This window comes from Parasteatoda tepidariorum, chromosome 5 (assembly GCF_043381705.1).
Source record: "Parasteatoda tepidariorum isolate YZ-2023 chromosome 5, CAS_Ptep_4.0, whole genome shotgun sequence".
NCBI classification, from domain to species: domain Eukaryota; kingdom Metazoa; phylum Arthropoda; class Arachnida; order Araneae; family Theridiidae; genus Parasteatoda; species Parasteatoda tepidariorum.
In genome coordinates this window covers 17,350,523-17,373,496 of record NC_092208.1, presented here as the reverse complement: position 1 = coordinate 17,373,496, position 22,974 = coordinate 17,350,523, and the positions used below count along the sequence as shown (strand labels likewise).

Sequence of the window (22,974 nt, the reverse complement as noted above, 5' to 3'; positions counted from 1 at the left end):
TTATTTTAAATAAATATAATATGCAGAAGACTTTTGAAGACGAAAATATTGAAGTTTACTTTTTTTGTTTATAGATCTTTATGCATGAATTATAAATAAGTAATAATGTGATGTTTGAATTTAGTTATAATAATAAATAAAATGAAAATTCTTTATTTTTCTTTATTATTATCTTAAGGAGCCAAAATTCGAAAAAAAAAAATTAAAAATAAAATACTGGTCAGAGACTTTTGCACGCCGCTGTTTTTATCTTTTGCAATATTGTTTCTTAGATGTAGATTTTTCTAAATTTTATCAAGGAATAAAAATATTAATTACCATTTGAATAATTTGAAAATCCTTTCAAATGAAAAATCATCTGAATAAAAATATAAATTATTTATTTTTTTATTTTTCTGAAAAAATCTGCACTATTATCTTTAAGAAAGTGACATTATAAACAATTATACTAATATACTTAACATCTTCAATAATAGAATGCATTTAGATTCTGGTGTTTTGTTTTTGTAAATAATATTTCATGAATTTTATATTATTAAAAAGTTAAAAAAACTTTTATAAAAAGTTACGTCTTTAAAAAAACTCTTTTTTATGAAAAAATAAATTTTAAGAAATTGACATTTTACAATATTTATTATTTTCATAAATAAAATCCGCATTTCTTCTAATCCAGACACATACAAAGTCGAGATCCTTAATATTTTATAAAATCGGCGCCAGTGTAAGGTGAAATGGTACATTCCTCTACCTCAAAAAGCATTCTTCTTTTTCACAACATAACAAAAAATGAAGGAAAGAATGTGTGAAAATAAACTCGGGAAGTAATGGAATTTCTTCCGTAGACAAGTCCTCTCTCCACCTACTCTTATTCCCGATGTCGTCATAAGAGAGCTATTTTGATAATCGAGGACCGGATGAAAATAAATAAAAAGCAAAAATCGTTTGCAAAGTTGTCGCTTCTTCAGTCTTATGGACAAAAGATGACCCAAGAATGGATTATTATTGTATTATTTTTCTTCTTCCTTTTTTTAACTGTCAAGTTCCCGTTTTCTCTTTGTACACCATAATGTCTGTCGTTCCCGAAGGCAATAAGTTCTCACACGGACAAAAAGGAATAGAAGTTGAAGTTCGATTGAGGGCGAGCAAAGGTTAATCCGTTTTCTTTTTATTTATTTATTTCAAAGTTCAGTATGAGAAAGTGGCAACAACCGGTCATATGTAAAATGGCGAAAGTATAAGAATGTCGTTTATTTCCTTTTCTCTTTATCGATGAAAAACAATTGATAAAGTATCTATAATTTCTACTGTCGCCGTAATTGTATGTAATTATTCCTGCCGTACTTGATTTGTGTGTTCTTACAAACTTTCTACAGTGAATTTAGTTCATGATTTATTTTATGAAGATAAGAACATGTTTAGAAATATTATTATTATCATCACCAGAATCTTTTAACCCTAATCGATTTAAAATTTTATTTCTGTCTGTAAACAGGAAATATTAAAAAGTGAAAACAGGAACAATGTATTTTTACGTGCGTTTTGTTGATCAAATTTAATTCTTTAGGTTTTATAAGTCAGTTTTATTTTGTTGGTTTTAAAAGCCCTGTTTTTTTTCATAATAATTATTTTAATGTTATAGAACGCTTTTTCAGACAGATCAATTGGTTGTGACGATTGTAATTTGCTTAAATTGTCAATCGAAATCGATTATCAAGCCTGATAACAATTTCTAAGATTTCGGTTATTTCCGTTTTTCGGTCTTAAACATTATTACTGTCATTTTTGACAAATATTCTAAAAAATATATATCAAAAGCTATGGTAACAGTAAATAAAATATTACCTAACTTCTGCTTATATTCTAGGATAAATATTGGGTTTTCTTTCTTGATTTAAAGAAAAAGTAATTATATCGCCTAAAAATGCAATAAATTTTTTGAGTTATTTCTTAAAGAAATTCGACACTTTTTCGTTTGATGCAGGTAAATTAATCTAATTTATCTATTTAATAAAATAACCGTTACCTAAAAAAATTAATGAAATTAAAAATAAAAAAGAACTAAAGCAGAAAAGAAAAGAACTTTGTAAAGGCGCTTTTGAAATGGATAAGTCCTTTTTAAAAATCTAAGAAAAAAAAAGTCAGAAAGAGCTGTTTAAATAAGAAAGTTCTTAATTCTTTTTTTCTTCTTTTTTCATATGAAATACAGGGTGTTTCGTAATAGGTATATCTCCGTTAAAGTGAAGTTAAAAAAATAAAATTTAAGAATTAAACGCTTAAAGGTGTTTCTATTAGCCATCTTTCATTTTCATACGGCAATCAAATTGGCTTTGAAGCTTTTATTATCGCCTTAATTAATAGTGATTTGAAAAATTGATTCTCGATTTCTAATGTGTACATTTTTTAACTGTACTTTTTTTCCATGGATTTTAGCATTTTTTGTCCCAACTTACAAACTTTTACCAGAAAGTAAATTAACTTTAATGGGGGGAAAATTTTTTATACCGAAATCTTCGAAATGAATCTTTCTTTAATAAAAAAGTTCATTGAAAGTTAGACGACTAACATAATCAAACAGTTTCGTAAATCGTAAATGGCCCATTTTTAAAGAAGTCTAATAGTTTTCGAATTATAAATATTTTTAATTTAAAAAAATATTTAGGAGCAATTTTTTTCAGGAATTGTTAGTTGATGTTTTTATTATTTGGATGACTAATTTTTAAAATGTTAACTTAAAACAAAAAAAAAGAAGAAGAAAAGAGAAGTTCTAGTTTGCTCATAATTTACAGTACTTTTTACCGTAAAATTCATTTTTATAAAAACTACGGTGTAATATTTAACAGTTACAAACGGATTATACGGATGATGCATCGAAAATGCCGGTACTTAACACCATAATTTTTTACAGCGTATGTTTTCACAATATTGCTTTCCTGTTTGACGTCATATTTTTATATTTGCAAACAATTTTATATACATAAATACTTTTTTAATACAATTCTGAGAAACGAGAGCGTTTTTATTTTAAATAATCTATTTGTGAATCACGTATTTTCAACAAATCGAGAAAAAAAAAGTTTGTCTCGTCACTGAAACCTTTCCAAGTATTTCTTCTTTGGCTTCTAGCGTAATCCTGCATAATTATAAACTATTAGGTTTAAGCTAGAATCGAATTAACTGGGTGAGAAACGAAAAAAAAAAACTTTTATCTAAAACTTTTTATCTTTGCTGAAGTGAAAATGGCAATTCATTAAAATGGTAATTCCCTGCACGGAATACTATAATTCAGTTGAAACCTTACACAGAATATCAAGTCTGTAAAACCTAGTGTTTTCATTAACCAGGGAGAAAGTGAGATCATTGCCCCCAATAAAGTTACGAAATCTCGAAAGTTTTAGCAAAATTTTTTTAATACTTAATTAGAAATGTTTATTTTCATATTTTTGTTTAAGTATTTCGAGCATTTTTTGTTTATGTGCTTCTAAAAAATAATAAAAATTTTTATTACTCTGCATTGAAGGTAGAAATAAACTATCTCCAAAGTTTTAGTGCAACTTAAAATGAGGAAAAAATATGTACATTTTACATACATTATTATGTACATTTACTGTCTCTTTCCCTATAATTTTTACAATTACCCTATTGCTTACGGCTGGTATAACATGTGAACCACACGTGATGATACAACATGGAACAACTTAAGCAAAGGGTTAAAAAAATATTCGGGTAAAACTATGAGATATTGGAGCAATGTTGTTACAAATCTGCTGCCTTAGAAGCAAAGCAGCAGTTTATCAAAATAGCGTACAAAGCTAGACATCTAATAATGGTTTTAAGAAATTGATTGTAAATTAAATATAATAAACGGAAAAATTAGTTTTTATTGATAAAAGAGGAAACGATGTTCAGCCCATCTCAATAAAGAAAACTATAATCGGATTTATTGAGCTATTTTTGAAGGGTGGAAAACACGCAATATAGGGTTAAAATAATATGAAGATTTGACAATCTACTATGGATATATGAATTAATATTTTTTACCAACCTTTTTAATTAAAAATTTTTCGCTACATAAAAATATTTCGGTAATTATTTACATTTAGCATGGATTGCATTTAACGTCAAATTTTTTTTTTACATTCTAAACTAACATTAATGCTTTACAAAAAAACTGTTATTTAATTTTAAAAAATGAAGTTTGAATATTACTGAAGGAGTAGAACGTAAAATATAGCCTAATTGGAAAAGTTGCTTGTATAGGCTTTTATGTATGTATTTCATAATAACTTGAAGTTGAAATTCCCTTACGTTAAGTGTGAAATTTACAGTACAAAGTATTGTAATTATAATAAGATACTAACTAAAATGCACTAGACGTTTGATTCTAGTGCTCATAAATTTCAACAGAAAATGTAAAATTAGTCAAATAATAAAAAATATTTTCAATTGAAAACATAAATTATTTATTAACATAAGAATGAAACAAAAGCACTAGTAATTCTACATAAAAAACTAAAATTGTAAGAATAAAAAGTTAAATTTCATGACATGTATTAAATTATATAGTTGAAAGTAATGTAACTCTAGCGTTTCATTGTACTTATAGCCCCTAAATTTTAAAACCGGGATTTAATTATAGTTTCATATACCAAGTGTGTAAAATTTTAGTTAAAATGGAATTCTATGCTTCGCTGTAAACATTGCAGTCTTAATAAAACTAGGAATTTTTTATACAGATTTTTTCAATTAATAAATCTTAAATCACATCCAGATGTTTGGAGCACGCAAACATGCTTTTAATCGAGAACAAATGCGTGAATATCCAGAATGGACCATACGAAGGTGAAAGTGGTGATATCGGCAAGAAATCAAAATAAAGAAGGAGTTCTCGAAGGCATGAGTTAGATTTTCTTGTTTTTTAATTTGGCCAGCAAATTATTTCTAACATAAGTTAAACTTAGTGATTAATTTGTATAAACATTTCGCACAATGCAGTAGCCCCCATCCCCCCAAGCTCTTGAACGCATTCACCCCCCCCCCCAAAAAAAAAATTTGCTAACTTCCCCCTTCCATGTTAGCTTGTTCGAAATAGTGCTACGTTGTTCTTTTATTTATATACTTAAAAAAAATTCTCTCGTGTAAATTCCCCCCCCCAAACTATTCGTTTCATTTAGTGTAAAAATCCCCCCCAAGCTTTAAGTGGGCGCATCTTGCGCCCACCTTCCCCCCTGATGGGAGCCCCTGGCACAGTGAAGAAATAATACAAAATTTTAATTGCAATCGTGAAAATTTTTTACACTTTCTACTGGTTGTTATAAGAATTTTAGTTTACTTATTTTTAAAAATGGAGAAATTAGAGAGAATTGTGCAAATAAAAAAGTTAGATTTAATGCAGTGGTGCGAGTTGTTTTAATTTGAAGAAATAATAAAAACTTGAAAATATGTTTGCATTAATTCATAATTATTAGACAATTGTAAAAAAAAATTATAATTTGTTTTTTTTATTCCGATTTTTATAATAATAATATTATGATTAGAAAAAAATAATGTAATGAGCTTTGATTTAAAACAAATAAATTTATAAAGCAATTTGAAATTACTTCAATATTGTTCAAAACTTTATTATAAGGAAACCAAAATGCCTAAATTTAAAAGATATGTTTAATAGAATTTAAAATATATGTTAGATAGAACACCTCTCTCTAACTTATTTCTTCTATCGATTCACGCATTAATTCTAGCAAAATTGCTTATTTTTTAAATTCCAGTTATCATAATAATCACATCATTGGAAAAAAGAAAACATAATATAATAAGCTTTGATAGAAAAGAAAATTATAAAGCTGTTTGAAATTATTTTAACATTGTTCAAAATTTTATTATAAGGAAATCAAAATGTCTAAATTTAAAAGATATGTCAGAAAGAACACATCTCTCTAACTTACTTCTTCTATAAATTCACGCATTAATTCTAGCAAAATAGCTTATTTTTTAAATTCCAGTAATCATAATAATCCCATCATTAGAAAAAGAAAACGGAAACATAATATAATAAGCTTTGATAGGGAAAAAAATGTATAAAGCTGTTTGAAATTATTTTATTATAGTTCAAAAAATTTTTAAAAGTCAATCAAAATGTTTAAGTTTAAAAGATATGTCAGATAGAATACATCTCTATAACTTACTTCTATAGATTCACGCATTAATTCAATCAAAACTGTTTATTGTCTTGATGCAACTCAATGTAACAATTGAATTAAGACGTTTCCAATTGACAGTATTTCCTAACAAATTAAGAATTAACCTGGAAAATAAGCATTCTCAATTAGACAATCATCAATAAAATTAAGCTACACACGCCTATTCAATTTGAAAAAGTGTGTCTTCAAAATTGTCAAAACACAATTGTTTCAACAGAGCGTGAAAATAATAGCTCATTGTTTTCTTTTGTTTAGTTTCTGAGGAAATACATAAAATGCTTCTCAACAAATGTCTGCTAAGTACTTAAGGTCAGTTTTTTGAGAAAAACTGATCGCTAACAGCGATTCGCGTACCTCATTGGCTTGAGATGATTAAGAACAAGTAGTTTAGAGTTCGGAAATGCTTCATGAATTTAATTTGTGAAGGTAACGCTTCAAAATGTTAATTAACGAATTAGATTTTGATTGATATTCCATTCTAAAATTCGTATCGGTCTAAACTTGGAATTTATATTAATTTTTGTTAGTATTGTTAGCGTGTTATAGGGAAAAAATTAAAAGTTGAGTTAAAAATTTAAAATATTTATTAAAAATTCCATCTAATGATTTAACTTGATTAAATTACAAATTCAACTAGCCCAATACTTAATATTTTCAACCAAAAACTATACTTGTCCGCACTTTTGACATGAGAATTTTCTTTAGTATTTAAAACTGAAGTGAATTTTAATATTTAAATAGTAGTAATTTTAATATAATATGTCTATGCTTTACCATTTTATTTTTATTAAATAAATTAGATTTCCAATGATTTCGATACCACTAATAATAATCAGTTTAAAGAAGTGTTTAAGACCTAATAATAATACAATGAAACTTATAACTGTCTGAAAAAGTGAAACAAATAGAAATTGCCTTAATCTTAATTGTTATTTCATTAACACTTTACACTGAAGTGCTATTTAGTTAGGGAGGCAAATTGCGTAACGCTACGCCTCATTTATACGATCGCTCAAAACAAGGCACACATTCTCAAGACCCATTACGCGGGTCATTGTGACATAAATTTAAGCCCTCAAAACATGTCGTTTTTTTCCACCTACATCTGTGAAGTTAATGAAAAATCTCAAGTTAATAAAAATCTCCGAATTATTGTAATTCTGTAGTTTATGATAATTGAAACTACAACATTTAATGAAGAAAAACTATACCAAGCTTTAATAATTAATTTTGATTAAACAGTACTGAACGTTTTTCATGCTTCGATTATCCATTGATTTGACACTGTTTGGTTTAGAATACTTGATGATGACAGATACAAAAAAAGACAAATTACTTTACAATCAACCTCTTTAAACAATTCCGTACTTTGTATTCTGAGATACCTGTTCATTAGTTCCCTTTAGCATTCTGATATTAATTTTTTTCTTCTTTTTAAAAAAACTTCAGTTAATCATTATAATTCTAGATTTAACTTCTGTCTCATTAACGAATTAGTTTTTAAAAGCATTTTATAATAAAGACCGTGACAATTCTTTGAGTTAAGATAATCCAATTTGAAATGCAATAAATCGTAACAAATAGCGTTTTTAAGGAATGGATCTGTTTGCTTTAATTGATTTCTTTGTTACACAAGGAAATAATTCTAATTGTTTCCAATAAAAAATTGGAATATATTTGCTTTCGAACGATGGAAGCTATTAACTAGTAATGCAGTCATAGAAATCATGAATACACTGAGAAGAACCAGGCCATCTTGGACATTCATAATAGTTAAATAATGAATTTTAAAAATAATTGTATACGATATTGAAAATAAATATAAACTTGAACAATGCACACAATACACGTAATGCAAAAAAAGTTTCTGAAAATAAATTACGTTTTTTAAAATGTTTTCTTGCAATGAGTTAAAACTTCTGCCTTTAGCACAAATTGCCAATTAGAAAATTAATAAAACCACTAATTCATACTTTAATAAGGCAACTAGGAAATTTTTTAGTTATTTTTTGCGTATTATTAATTCTGTATCTATTGGGTAGCATTTTATTTTATTGCTATCTTTTAAATTAAAATTTCGTAATTAAATATGTAAATTATTCTTAAGATATTTAATTACTGACTAAATTCATTGTTTTTTTTTCTTTTTTAAGTAGTATTTTAAACAGAAATTTACAAACTTATACGGTAAATCTTCTTAGAAAACTGAAGTAAGTGTTGTCCAGCTCTGAGAAATGAGAACGCGGAATTTGCTAAAAAAATGAATTCAGTTAAATTTGTTGAAATTAAATTTGTTAAAAATTACGTTTGTTAAAAATTAATTGTTAAAAATGAAAAATAAACTTGTTAAAAACAAAATTTCCTAACTATTTTTTAAAATTCGATTTTTAAAATTTTCCATTTTAAGTTTCCAAACATCCATTTCATTGTATGCATACAAAAATGGTTTAATAATAATAATTTTAATAGACTTGTTATTCGTTATTCAAAACCACAATTTAAATAGCTGTCAAAAGTTACTTTTTTCCTTTTCGAAACTGAATTGTTCGTTGAAACCGTTGAGCGTTCGTCTTCCAGATGGAAAATTGCAGATGTTGTTATTATATAACACTAACAGAACCTTAATAATTCCAGTGAAGATTTTTTTTAACTTTGCGCCAGTCAACACCGGTTGCAATCATTGCGACAGATGTAATTGCCATCTGAAGAAAAAAGAATTTTGTGAAAGATGCAACGCAACGGTTAGAAATGATTAAATGAAGAAAAAAAAATTCGTCTGTTCAACAAAAGAAAGTCTAATTGACATCATCCAAAAGTTCTTTTTACTACTGCTAGTTAATATAGTCAGTCTGAGTACTGTTATTAATATTTAAACTAAAATTATTTCAACTAACAAAGAAAAACAGCTTTAATTGCCACCATTAAAATCTTAATTTTGAAATTGGGCTAGACAAATTACCATGGACAGTTTTGATGCAATATGCAAAAAGAATAAAATAAAGAGAAAAATATGCCATTTTTTTTATTTTAGTAAAATTATATTTATTTAACTTGCGTTTTTGAAATGTAGTAAATTTAGTTCTAATGAGAACACCGTGTAGTGTAAATTTTCTTTTTACGCAATTGCCTGTAAATTTCATAAGTAAATTTTTGCTATTCAGTTTATTAGTAATGTAATCACCTGTATTAAACTTTGTGACCTAAAAAATTATTTCTATCATTGTTTTTAATTGATTATTAACGTAATATATACTACATGTATATTAGTTTATAAGTGATATAATCGTCTGCATCAACCTTTGTAACCTAAAAAAATTATTACAATACTATTACTACTTTTAATTAATTATTAACTTAATATATATAATATGTAACTAATCAAATATTATAATTATGCAGACAAGGAAATACAATGATCAATAACTTTTGCATAATTTAAAGAATATATTCATAATTTCTTTAGTTTGAAACATTTACTTTGTAATTTAAATAAGTTATGTTTTATTTTATTGAAATAAAATTAGATTGAGGCTAAATATATAAATTTAAAATATGTAAAATAAAGATTCAATAATGAAATACATATTTTATATATTTTTTTGCTGTCACAGTTGATTTGAAGGTAGGTAAAAACACCTAAAAGATAATGTGATCTAATATGCTACTTTATTGAATTTAAAAAAAAAATATTCTTTGAGTTTTTCCCAGCGTCGTGAAATATCGATATTTTTCTAAAAATCATGATAAAGATATTTTAAAATTTATCCTCAAGTACCATAACTTTTTTTGAATTTTGCATACATAATAATTATCGCGAAAATTATCAATAAAACGATGATATCGCGATAATTATCAATAATAATACCACGACGATCCTTATTATCAATGATAAAAATCGAGTTCCGAGTTTATGAACGGTAATACCATGGAGGTTAGCGGTAATTATCGAATATAATATCATGATCGTTATTGACAATGGTAAATTTTGAAAGCTATGATAACGCGATATTATAATGGTAATAAAAAAACATATTATTATCTTGAATTTTTATAAATTTTATTTTGTAAACAAAAAAATCAACCGATTTAAAAATAATCTAAATTATCTCAATTAGAGAAATATTGCTATATATCATGAAATATATGTAGTTTCTGACGATATATCATGATTATTATTTACAATTATAATACACAAAATACGGTCTACTTACGATAATATCGCGAATATTAGTAAAAATTATTCAATCCGTAATATCATGATCACTATCGACAATCGTTAATTTTAAATACTATATTACAGCGAGAATTATCGATATTGATAGCTATCGAATGTAATGTTATCGTGGTTGTTGGTAAACTTCCAATGAGTAACGAGAACATTGACTATTGTAAAAATAATGTTAGTTCAATTACTGAATATCGTGACATATTGTAAAATGTCGATACTTCCTGACAATAAATTTCGATATTAATATTTCTATTGCTTTAAAAAACCGCTAATTTTAAATACAATATTGCGAGAATTATCGATAACGATAGTTATCGAAAACAATATTTTATAAACATATATATATTTTTTAAATTTAAAGAAAAATTGTTTTTTTTCCTCATTTATAATAATTTATTTCTAAAATAGTTATTCAAATTGTTAAAGCTTAAGCTTTGTAATAACAAAACTTAAGGTTTGTGTTCAAAACAAACAGAAACCAAACCAAACCAAAAAACAAACAGAAACCAAAACAACCAAAAAGAAAAAATAGAACCATTAAGTTTATACAAAACTAATAAAAAAATTCAGTTATGAGAAACAGGTAATTTATGTTTTTTAAAAACCAGATCTTATAAAATTGGATTAGAAACGAAAAAGACTTTTCGGTTTTCAAAATAACAGTAATATGCGCTTTTCATAAAGGAAATTTTAACATTTATTACGATCTGTTAAGTGGGTTTATGATATTTCATTTCCTAGTTATAGTCTTAAAAGAATTAGAATATGTATCTTAACAACTCAATTCATCATAATGATGATTTACTGGTCAAGAAGAATAAGGGGAAAGGTAATTACGCAAAACAGGAAACTTTCTGTAGAGATTTTAATCAGGTCATTGGAAAAAAAAAGAGACGCTTTTGAGAAAACAACGAAAAAATTAATAGTTGTTTACTGTATAACAAAACTTCCAACAGAAAAGTCTGATTTGTTACCTGTAAAACCTTCAAAATGTTAAATGCAATAAACAGATAATAGTGATTTCTATCTTTAAAATCTTTTCACAGCTTTGTACAAAAGATAGACTGAAGATTACTATACATGTTTTTCGTAATTATGTATGTTTTTAAATTGGCATATTTCGGAAATTTTGAATGCTGTGGGAAATAGGTTAGAAAAATGGGCTACAGTAAACCACTATATATGCGCCTGTCTGACATATATGACGGCTTGTAAATAAATGGACAGATATTTTTGACTTGGCATATTATATTGCTGAAATTTTCTATGCGGTATCAAATGGGTTAATGCTGTCAGTTTCTTTAAATCTGTTACAGTTATCCATATACAGTCCCCTGGCCAAATTATTCGATGCACTGTAAGATTCTATGTAAAACCTTAATTATTAGGTAATGCTATGCAGCGTAATTGTTTTTACGTGGCTGAAACCGGTTTGCACTTGCTTATGTTCGTGTATTAATTGGTTAACATAATAATGCAATTCGTTAAAAATAAATACAAATAGGAAGTATATAAAAAATCTTCTGATTAAAAGACATTACATGTATGTTTAAATATAAAAGTATTGCATATAAACTCGTGCAAAACATGTAATTATTAAAACACTGCAGTGCTTCTAATAACTATAACGCTTATAATTTGCTAATATAATACCTGACATAATAAATATTCTATATTTATATAATATATCGTCTAATTTATCCTATCGTCGAATTTATATTATGTAGCAAGCGTCTAATTTAATCAATTGATACACGAATGTAAACAAGTCCAAACCGGTTTCAGTCACGTGAAAACAATAAAGCTGTATAGTATCATCTGATGATTAAGATTTTACTTTCTTCTAGTGCGTTTAAGGTATCCGACTACCTTCGGGACAAAATTTTTGAAAAATAAATATTTTCCACAACATTATTGCAATTTATATTGTATATTAATTTAAATAAACATATTTAATAGAGAAAATTTNAAAATATAATATTATAGTATGAAATCTCTATAAATACATTTTAGAGAGTATAATAATATTATATTTATGTAAAAATCGTTTTATCTGAATAAATGGCTCAGATTTATTTGAGTATGTCAGAAAGAGTATGTCACATTTAAAGTATGTCACAAAGAAAAAGTTTCATGTTCACGATTTTTTCTTGCCATTTTAGGGTGTAAAAAAGAAGAAAATTCATGTAGAAATAGTGTGCCCCCCAAAATTTTTTAAATTTTTTTTGGCCGCCTAATTGGCGTTTACTTGTAGAATTGCTCATATATGCGCCTGTCTGACATATATGACGGCTTGTAAATAAATGGACAAATATTTTTGACTTGGCATATTATATTGCTGAAATTTTCTATGCGGTATCAAATGGGTTAATGCTGCCAGTTTCTTTAAATCTGTTACAGTTATCCATATACAGTCCCCTGGCCAAATTATTAGACGCACTGTAAGATTCCATGTAAAACCTTACTTATTAGATGATGCTATACAGCTTAATTATTTTTACGTGACTGAAACTGGTTTGCACTTGTTTGAGTTCGTGTATCAATTGGTTAACATAATAATGCAATTCGTTAAAAATAAATACAAATAGGAGGAATATAAAAAATCTGATTAAAAGATATTACATGTATGTTTAAATATAAAAGTATTGCATATAAACTCGTGCAAAACATGTAATTATTAAAAAACTACTATGCTTCTAATAACTATAACGATTATAATTTACTAATATAATACCTTATACAATAAATATTCTATATTTATATAATATATCGTCTAATTTATCCAATCGTCGAATTTATATTATGTAGCGTATAATTTAATCAATTGATACACGAATGTAAACAAGTCCAAACCGGTTTCAGTCACGTGAAAACAATAAAGCTGTATAGTATCATCTGATGATTAAGATTTTACTTTCTTATAGTGCGTTTAATAATTTGGCCGGGTACTGAATATACTACTATCATACGCAAATAAGTCAAAGTACTTATGTTTTTGATTTGGCATATTGCGAAAATTTTTAATGCAGTATGAAATGGGTTAGAACAGCATAGTTTCTTAAAATGTGCCATTGTGAGCCACGAAATATAAGTATGCACCCGTCTGACATGAATCAACGTATAAATAAAAGGGCGAATGTGTTTGAATTGATATATTGTGGAGATTTTCTATGCAATATGAAATGAGTTAGTACTGCCAGTTTCTTAAAATGTGCTACAGTAAGCCATATATATGCTCCTATCATACGCTAATCGACGTATAAAGAAAAGAATATGTGTTTATGAATTGACATAATGCAGAAATTTTCATTGAAGTGTGAAATTGGTTAGAACTGCTTAGTTTCTTTATATGCTACTTCTTAATATGACGCGTTAATAAAAAGACTCATTATCGAAATTTCAATCAATCAGTCGTTCGATTAAAAGCTTGATCTGCGTTTTTTTTTTAGGAAAATTGCTTATATAGTGGCGTTGCAATAATATTTCGACGTATTTATTAAATATGTCGGAAATATTATTAATGTTTTTGAATTTTTTTTTAAAATGATCTTTATTTTTCTTTTCCTTTCATTTATAGGCTTAGCTTAAAACGACGCATAAATGAATGAACTCGTGATCGAAATTTTTATGAACAAACTGCATTGTAACAAATACGATTCTTCTATTAAAATTTATGCATAATTAATTGTTTGAAATTTTTTAAACGTGTGTCAATGTGTCATAGCAATTCATATCTAACGAGAAAAAAAAAATCAAAAACTAATTATTTATCAAAAAAAAGTAGAAAATTTATACTTTAACTTCGTTGCTAAAATATGGCTTTCGTTGTTGTATGATGTTCTATTTGTTTGCAACAGGGAATGTAAGGTAATATCACATAGCCGATGTTTCGCGTCCTATAAACGACGCTCATTATCGTAACAATCTATACCAATAACTAAGACTGTTTCCTAACGACGTTGGTTCTTTGCAGCATTTATATTTTAAGTTTTCAATATATTTATCTCGTAACTAAATTTATCACTATAGAATGTAGTTTACGTTAACAAAGAACGTCAACCCTTTTATTATTATTTTGTATTTCAAACGAAGACTAAATAAAGCGAATGTAAATAGGATTCCTTTTTAGACTAACAAACTTCAAAATTTTTTAATGATTTCTCATTCTAACATTGTTATTTGCGTTATTATGATGTAGTAAATGAATAATTAAATTAATTGTAGTGATAAAATAATTGCCATAGATTTTAAAGCGTTTGTTTTCAATGCTAAGATTGCGTATTATTTATGTATTTTTTTAAACTTTTTAATGCTAATCTAATCTTGTAGAGTAATAATATATTTATTCACTGAAAAAAAAATTTCGTGCCAAATTTTAAACACTATTTTTTTTAGCTAAAATAATGAATTTATTTACAGTATATCATTTTAGCACGCATTCAAATATACTTAGTTTTAGAAATTATTAATATTCTCATTTATTTTTTTAAAAAAAAGTAGTATACTTCAGTGCAAAGATATTGTATAATACCAGGTGTCTGTTTAGAAGAAATTTGGGTCCGTTAACGGACCCTTCACAAATTATCTTTTCATAAAAACGGACCCTTCAGAAAATAATTTATCATTTAATCGGACCCTTCACAAATTTATTTATCTTCATAATTGTTTTATTAATCGAATAAACCTTTCCCGGGGGGGGGGAGGAGGAGAAGAAAGACAAATGTAATCGAATAAGTTTTGTCTTCGGCAGACGTTTCTTCCTTTATTCGCTAGAAATGAATATTCTGTGTTCAGCAGTATGGACTAAATACCAAATGTTTGTATGTTGCATCTCTGATTTAGTGGCAGCAATTGCTGTTTATCTTTTAAAATTTAATTTTTTAAAATTATAATTGTACAGTGTTGAGCATAATCTTGTATCTCTTTACAATTTACAAACTCCTTGAATAAGTTTTTTGCAATAACAGGACCCTATTTGCACAAATTCACAAAAGCAGGACCCTGGTTGAGAAAATGTGACTTAACGTTTATTTTATATTCACAAATTACGAGTAATTTTTTCACAATTTTACAAAAAACGGACCTTTCTCAAAATATCTGGACAGACCCCTGAATACTTTTTTTCATTTTATAAAAGAATGAAATAAAATTGATACATATAGATATTTTTTATCTAGAGAAGTTTTACATACCTTAATGTAAGTCATTTAATAATAATAACCAAAGGAAATTTGGACCAAACGTTAAAAATGTAACGGAAGCCTTTATAGCCTAAATGATCCAATAGTAATAAAATGCGTATAACTTTATGATTATGCCGGTAATAAGTATTAAACTATTTATTTTAAATGCATCAAACCTATTCAAAAGATTTTTATTCTTTTGTAATTAAAGATTACCAAGATCTGGATATTAAATAGGAAGTTTATGAGCACATTATCCTGTCTATAAATATTAATTTCTGCGAGTAGAAACTCAGCACGTTTGCGTGCATTATGTGATTTTTTTCCTTTAGTAATCTATTGCGCAAATCAAATCATAATCGTTACTACTTGTTACAAACAATTGCATTTCCTACTTTATTTATTTAACCGAATTACGCTTTAGTTATAAAATCTCAATATTTTTAATAACTAATAAATAACTTATTTGTGTTGCCAACTTCATATATTCATTGTTTTTGTGCTGGAATCTATCGTTTTGCGCTCATTTTCTGAGTGTTGTCGTTTTACTGAATAGGCTACTACGAGAGCACTAAGACACTTAGCTGTAATGACAGTTTTGGGGTCAAAATGATCACTTTCACATCTCGAACTCTGTGACCTAAATGACTGTAAAATCTTTTTTTTTCATTCATCTATAATGCAATCCAAATGCTTTAAAACATCATTATCACCACCCGTATCATCAATATAAATCATTGCTTCCAATATCATCAATATAAAAACAAAACTTATGAAGCATAAAATATTTTTTTTAAGAAAGTACAATTTTTTTAATAAGTAATTCAAATATTTTTTAAAAATAATTCAAATATTTTTTTAGTACTTAAAAGAAATATTTGTGAGAAATTATGTCTTGAAAACTGACTTGTTCCTAAAACTACTGATAAATATTAAAAAATAACATAAGTCCCTTTTTTTTAAGGAAGTAACTAGTTTTTGTTGTATTAAAATCGCAATATAATTATATAAATAAAATTAAATATTAGTATTTAGTATTTAAAAATTACGTTAAATTTTTGAAAAATATTTATCTCCAAAGTGGTCAATTCTTGAAAGTCTTGAAAATCCATTAATTAATAATTAGGTAATAAATTTATCTACAATGGACACACGCACTTTTTCATATGAAGTTCGAAAAATTAAAAATCAGAAAATAAAGAAACGAATTCAAATGAACAATATATTGTAGAATCCAACACTATAATAATAAGACATGCTGAAATCTAAATAACTAAATATTGAGCTATAAAACTATTTTCCTATGAAGACAAAAATTAATGCTAAATTATAATTACTTTATAGTGTAATAATATAATGTTTTAAGCTATACGGCTTATATTATTAATAATATTTAAAATAAATAATAAAATTAGAACGATAAGCAAATCTAGGCTATCATTATCAATTTTGAATGAAGTCAACTTATATAATATTAAGTAAAGTACCAGAAGTAGAAAGCTTCATAATTTATTTTAACTAAAATTTCCAATAATAGAGTTTTCGCAATGTTACGTAGTATTTCGTGTAGTATCAATGTTATGTATTATTTCTTTCTACGGAGAGAACCAAGGTTTTGTGGTAACTGTGCTGCTCAGATTTTACGTCCGTGATCGGGCGGGATATGTTAAGTGGGAGTACGAATACTGTAATGAATTTTTCTGTAAGGTATTAGTAGTCTATTCTAATGTTAAAATGTGAAAAAACTATAGATACTTATCTATTTTTGATTAGAAAGTACTATTAAAATTAAATTTCAAGTTTAATCCTTTGACACAGAAATTTCATTAAAGATATTTTTCGTTATTTTGTATTAATTTAGGTTAAAATAAGTGTAAAATATTATATTTAGATTTATGGCTATAAAATGTAGCCCGAAACACTAGTGTCTTTTTCTGCGTTAAAAGTAAAATCTTTCATACACCGCTCACTTCCAAGCAAAATATTTTTTAGATTTTCAGTAATTTGCAGTTATTTAGATCTAACAGTTATTTATCATTGAAATATCTTTAATTTATGAAATAAATTATTAATACATTTTTCAAAATGAATTAAGAAAAGATTTATACTTTTTTTTTGCATTTTACATTTTAATGCAAATACGATTCAGATAAATCGAACAAATTTTTTTAGTAATTAATGGATTTTTTTTTAAAGTTAAAGAATACCAAAATATACTTTTGCTCGTAATTAGAGCATCAGAAAGAAATATGTAAAAAAGACACTTGTCAAAGGGTTAAAAAAATTACTATTACTCAATAACAGCTGTAACCAGAAATCAAAATATTAGTAGGTACAGAATGCAGTCAGAAAAGGTTCTCTTAAAGATTCTCTTCAGACTTAAAAGGTTCTCTGAAAGGTTTGTCTTACGACGCAAAAGGTTCTCTTAAAGTTTCTCTTCAGATTGAAAAAGGATTCCACTTTTCTTCCTCCATAACCTATGGCAAGTTATATGAATATCATTTTCTTATTTATTAAACAACTATGTAACATTTTGGAACATTTGTTTGTTTTACATTGTCTTTGTTGATCTATTGAAACTAGTTAAAGCTTAAGGTTGTAAATATTTTTTTATGTAATTATAAGTATAAAAACGTTTAGAAAATGCACACAATCTTAAAAATTGATTAGTAGCTACGATGGAATATATTTTAATGGAAAAAAAATGAAGCAAAACTTACTTCATAAATATTTTATTTGTCAAATAAATTAGAAAATTGGTCTTATATAAGTCTCCATAAGCCAACATGGAGTAAGAGAAAAACCAGTTTGGTCTAATAACAAGATCCTTAAAATTTACAAAATTTTTAATAAGTTTTGTATTGTTAAAATTCTTCATACAAGGGCAACTTTTTTTTAAATGAAAAACTAGTTATTTATTTATTTCATAAATTTTACGAAGTGCAAGGTATGAAGGAAATTTTCTTCCTCCGGATGTTTACATAATTTCTTATTCATTTATTTATATTTTTAAATAATAAACAAGCGTATCAAAAGAATTTTAATCGTATTCGTTTAGTAACAGTCCTTTCAATGTCAGCTGGTAGTTTTAAGTGAACGATACGCATAAAGGCGACATCGCCAATTATTATCTCATGAAATGCGACATATTAGCATACAACTTCATTTAACCTGCTTGATTCTTTGGGCAGCAACAGCAACCTTGCTGTTCTAACAAGAGACCATCTTGTTGATTTGCTCCAGGCCCTGAGAAGGCATCTCCCTTTTTACATCTTGACCTAATGTGTTAGAGAGGTCGTTCCTTAGGCATAAGTTCAATGTCCGCCATGTTCGCGTGAATTGGTCGTTTTGTTTTTCTGTAGCTGCTGGTCATTAGCCACAAGAAAAAGGAAATTTAATTAGCACCTTCCCCCTTTTTTTGGGCCCTTAATGCCCCGTCAGAATGCAGAAGAATAAGATGGGAAAGCATGGAACTGTCTTTAGGAATACTGTTGTATCGCGGAATGTAGTTGGCCGTTTTGATTCTTCATTGGAACTTTTTTTATGGTATCTTGTTAAAGAACAAAGTGTACTTTTGAAAACGAAAGGAAAGCTACTACTCATTGTTGGAAATTCAATAGAAAACATACATATTTTTATACTTTGACTTTTTTTATTATTATTATTTTAAGCTGCCATCTACTATTATGGAAATTTGTGCATTTACAATTTTAAATGTGTGGTAAAGTTTTGCTCTCTGTTTATTTGCTATCTGTTTCTGTAGTTACTTATAAGCAACAGAGTAACCTTATTTGAAGAAATTTTTACGTATTTTGCTTTTAAATAAAAGAAAATAATCTTTAATGAAAAGTTCTCTCAATTATTGTTGTGCAAAATTGAGTTCAATCATGAAAGCATTTATTTAAGATGTATTAAACCTTTTCGGAGACACAATCCTGCATCTTCAAAATTTAAAATATTTTCCTTACATATATTATTATATTTCTTTATATTTTCCTTATATAGAAAATAATTAATTTTTTATTATATTGTAGTGTATTATATTATATGTATTATATTATATTATGTTATAAAACGATTTTGAGTTTTAATATATTGAACATCTAACAAAACAATCAAAATGGCAGAAAAAATGAGGATTGATGAAGAATAAAATGGTAGCTTTCAAATCTCAAGGTGCTTTTCAAACCGGTCAATGCTAAAATCATTTCTAAAGTCTGTAAAATATTAGTCTTGCACTGTAAAAAAATCTGATTAAATAATACCGACAACCAAGGTACCGGTTCATTTAACCGAACATTTTATGGAACAAAAAATCTGATATACCGTAATTTTTACAATAATAATTATCGTAAAATCGCTGAACCACTGGAATTAAATAAATATTATTCTAAAAATTACTATATGGTATTTTACGGATGATGCACCCAAAGTACGGGTACTTAACGTAATTTGATTCCAAATTTTTTACAGTGCAAGTTGACTAATGAAGATAAAAATGTTAATTGTTAATTTAATATTCAGCAACTCATATGTTATTTTTTAAAATGCATGTTGTGAAGTAATGCAGTCTACGCTCTTTAGCACGACCTCCCGTTGCAGCGAACCTTTCATTACAATGACCGATAAATAACGCACCTTTTTCTATTCTATAGACGCAATGTCTTTTTAATATTCATTAGAACGTCCGCACAGAGTCATTTATTCCAATATAATGACCAAAATTTCGTAATTTGTTTTCGAAAAAAGTTTCAAATAAATTAGTTAGAAATTTATTCGCTTTGATGTTCCCACACTATAAATTCACAACATCTTGAATTCAATGAAGATAAAGTGACATGACCTTCTAAATTCTTATCCTTAGTCCTGGTCGTAATTTACGGTTAATCATAATCTGTGGGAATAATTCTTATTAATGTAAAGCATTGCTTTGTTAAAATTGGCCAAGTAATTTTTACTGTGTGTTAATATTTCATTACCGACGTTAAGCATCCGACCCAATATTTGAGGTAACGACTACTAATTTTCAACTTCGCAGCCTTGTAATTTTGAATCCAATCCAGAAGACAAAGGTATTACGAGATCAAATACTGGAAGAAATCTGCCTACTTGGAGGACTTTTTGTTGGATCTAACCCGCATATGCGTTATATGTAGAGGAAAACCACAAAAATCTCTCTCGGTTATCCTGACTACTCGGGGATTCTAACCCGTGATCCATATACAACTGANTGAAGATAAAAATGTTAATTGTTAATTTAATATTCAGCAACTCATATGTTATTTTTTAAAATGCATGTTGTGAAGTAATGCAGTCTACGCTCCTTAGCACGACCTCCCGTTGCAGCGAACCTTTCATTACAATGACCGATAAATAACGCACCTTTTTCTATTCTATAGACGCAATGTCTTTTTAATATTCATTAGAACGTCCGCACAGAGTCATTTATTCCAATATAATGACCAAAATTTCGTAATTTGTTTTCGAAAAAAGTTTCAAATAAATTAGTTAGAAATTTATTCGCTTTGATGTTCCCACACTATAAATTCACAACATCTTGAATTCAATGAAGGTTGAGTGACACGACTTTCTAAATTCTTATTAAATAATTGCAGATGGTCGTAATTTATGGTCAATGATAACCTTCGTCTGTGATAACATGTGTAAATAAATCTTATTAATGTAAAGCATTGCTTTGTTAAAATTGGCCAAGTATTTTTTTAACTGTGTGTTAATATTTCATTACCGACGTTAAGCAGCCGACCCAATTTTTGACATAACGACTACTAATTTTCAACTTCGAAGCCTTATAATTTTGAATCCAATCCAGAAGACAAATGCACTCCGGGATCAAATATTGGAAGAAATCTGCCTACTTGGAGGACTTTTTGGTGGATCTGACCCACATATGCGTTATATGCAGAGGAAAACCACAAAAATCTCTCTCGGCTCTCCTGACTGGGATTCTAACCCATGATCCGTATACGACTGAGGATATTTTACGTCAGCAGCATGGTCGGGTGCGGAATTAGTATCCATCACCCATCGATGGGATTTGAATCCGTGCTCTATCCCCGAATCCACTACGGCTCATGTGTTAATATTCACGATATTTTAGGTCACTCACGATATAATGACTTCTCGTTATAGCGTCCGCTTTCACTCGGACCACGACGGTCGTTATATCAAGCGTCGACTGCATTTCTAAAGTGTTAAGAACTAAAAAATATAACTACAAACTCACAAAACTTAACTATAAACATTACTCTAAACACATAAAATTTAAAAGTATTTTTGCAATGAAGTCAAAACGTTCATATTGCTTCATTAAAATTGAGCTTTTTAGCTATGTTTTTTTTTATAATGCTTAAAAATGAAATTGTTGTTGTTTTAGATAGTTTATTTACCAAACGTTTTCAGGAAATAGTAAAGGTTATTTAAAACTAATCTCATCTCCAAAAAGAGATTTACTCCAAATAGACACTAAATTAACTTTAACTAACACTTTACCAGCACTGACCAAAATAAATCCGGAAATGCGATAAGAGTATTTCACCCAAAAAAATAAAGAATTCTAAAACGATACTTGCTTCCTTAAAAAATCACGATTGAAATTTTAATTAAACTCGATTTTAAATAACATCCGGAAATGTATTTGTCTTCTTTACTTTCACCCTTATATACAACTTTAATTGTAGGTATTATGAACGAATTGCATTTCTTATATTTTGAACTTTTCTTATTTATGTAAGATATCAAAGTTCATTTAAAATGAATTGAAGTGAAAATAATAAGAAAAACCGAGCTGAAATTTAACCTCTTTTCTGGCGAATGTGCACTGAGGAAAAAACTACCAGAATACGGTAAAATTTACCTGTTTCTGTTTCAATTTCGGTGAAATTGACAATAAAGTTATTAGACTCACTATATGATTCTATGTAAAATCTTAATTATCAGGTGATACTATAGGGGAGAGTGGGGTCAATTGTAACATTTTTTACTTAACTATTTTTAACTAACAAAAAATCCAATATATTATTAGCATTAATTGACACACGAGTAAAGTAGGCTATCCTCTACTAGAAAATAAATACCTTATTTTAAATGTTATTATATTAGTTATTAAAAATTTTTGACAGTCATGCACTTGTTAAGTTGCAGTTCATAAATTCAGTTGCAGTTCATAAATTCAACTAAAACATAGTTAATTATACATATTATCATAGTTGTGATATACTTTTTTATTGATCAAAATAGTAGTGATATTTTAGGAGTAAAAATAATAATGAGACCTAAAGGGTTAAACTTTTAACTTTAAGGGGTTAAAAATTTTAATTTATGCTGTGCTAAGTACCGAAATAAATAA

The 22,974-nt window shown here is 27.2% G+C and overlaps 1 protein-coding gene across 2 annotated transcripts in view; it reads left to right on the top strand.

Annotated features, from left to right (window-relative positions):
• The window catches only part of LOC107451183 (nuclear distribution protein nudE-like 1-A), a 96,971-nt gene that overhangs the window by 16,520 nt on the left and 57,477 nt on the right, over positions 1–22,974 (top strand). Inside the window, exon 1 of one of the 2 annotated variants that reach the window (XM_071181166.1) lies at positions 970–1,148. The exons of the other annotated variant lie outside the window; for it this stretch is intronic. The gene's annotated coding sequence lies outside the window, so the exon portion shown is untranslated. Of the gene's footprint in view, positions 1–969; positions 1,149–22,974 lie in introns of those variants that run through there. 2 annotated transcript variants of the gene reach the window in all.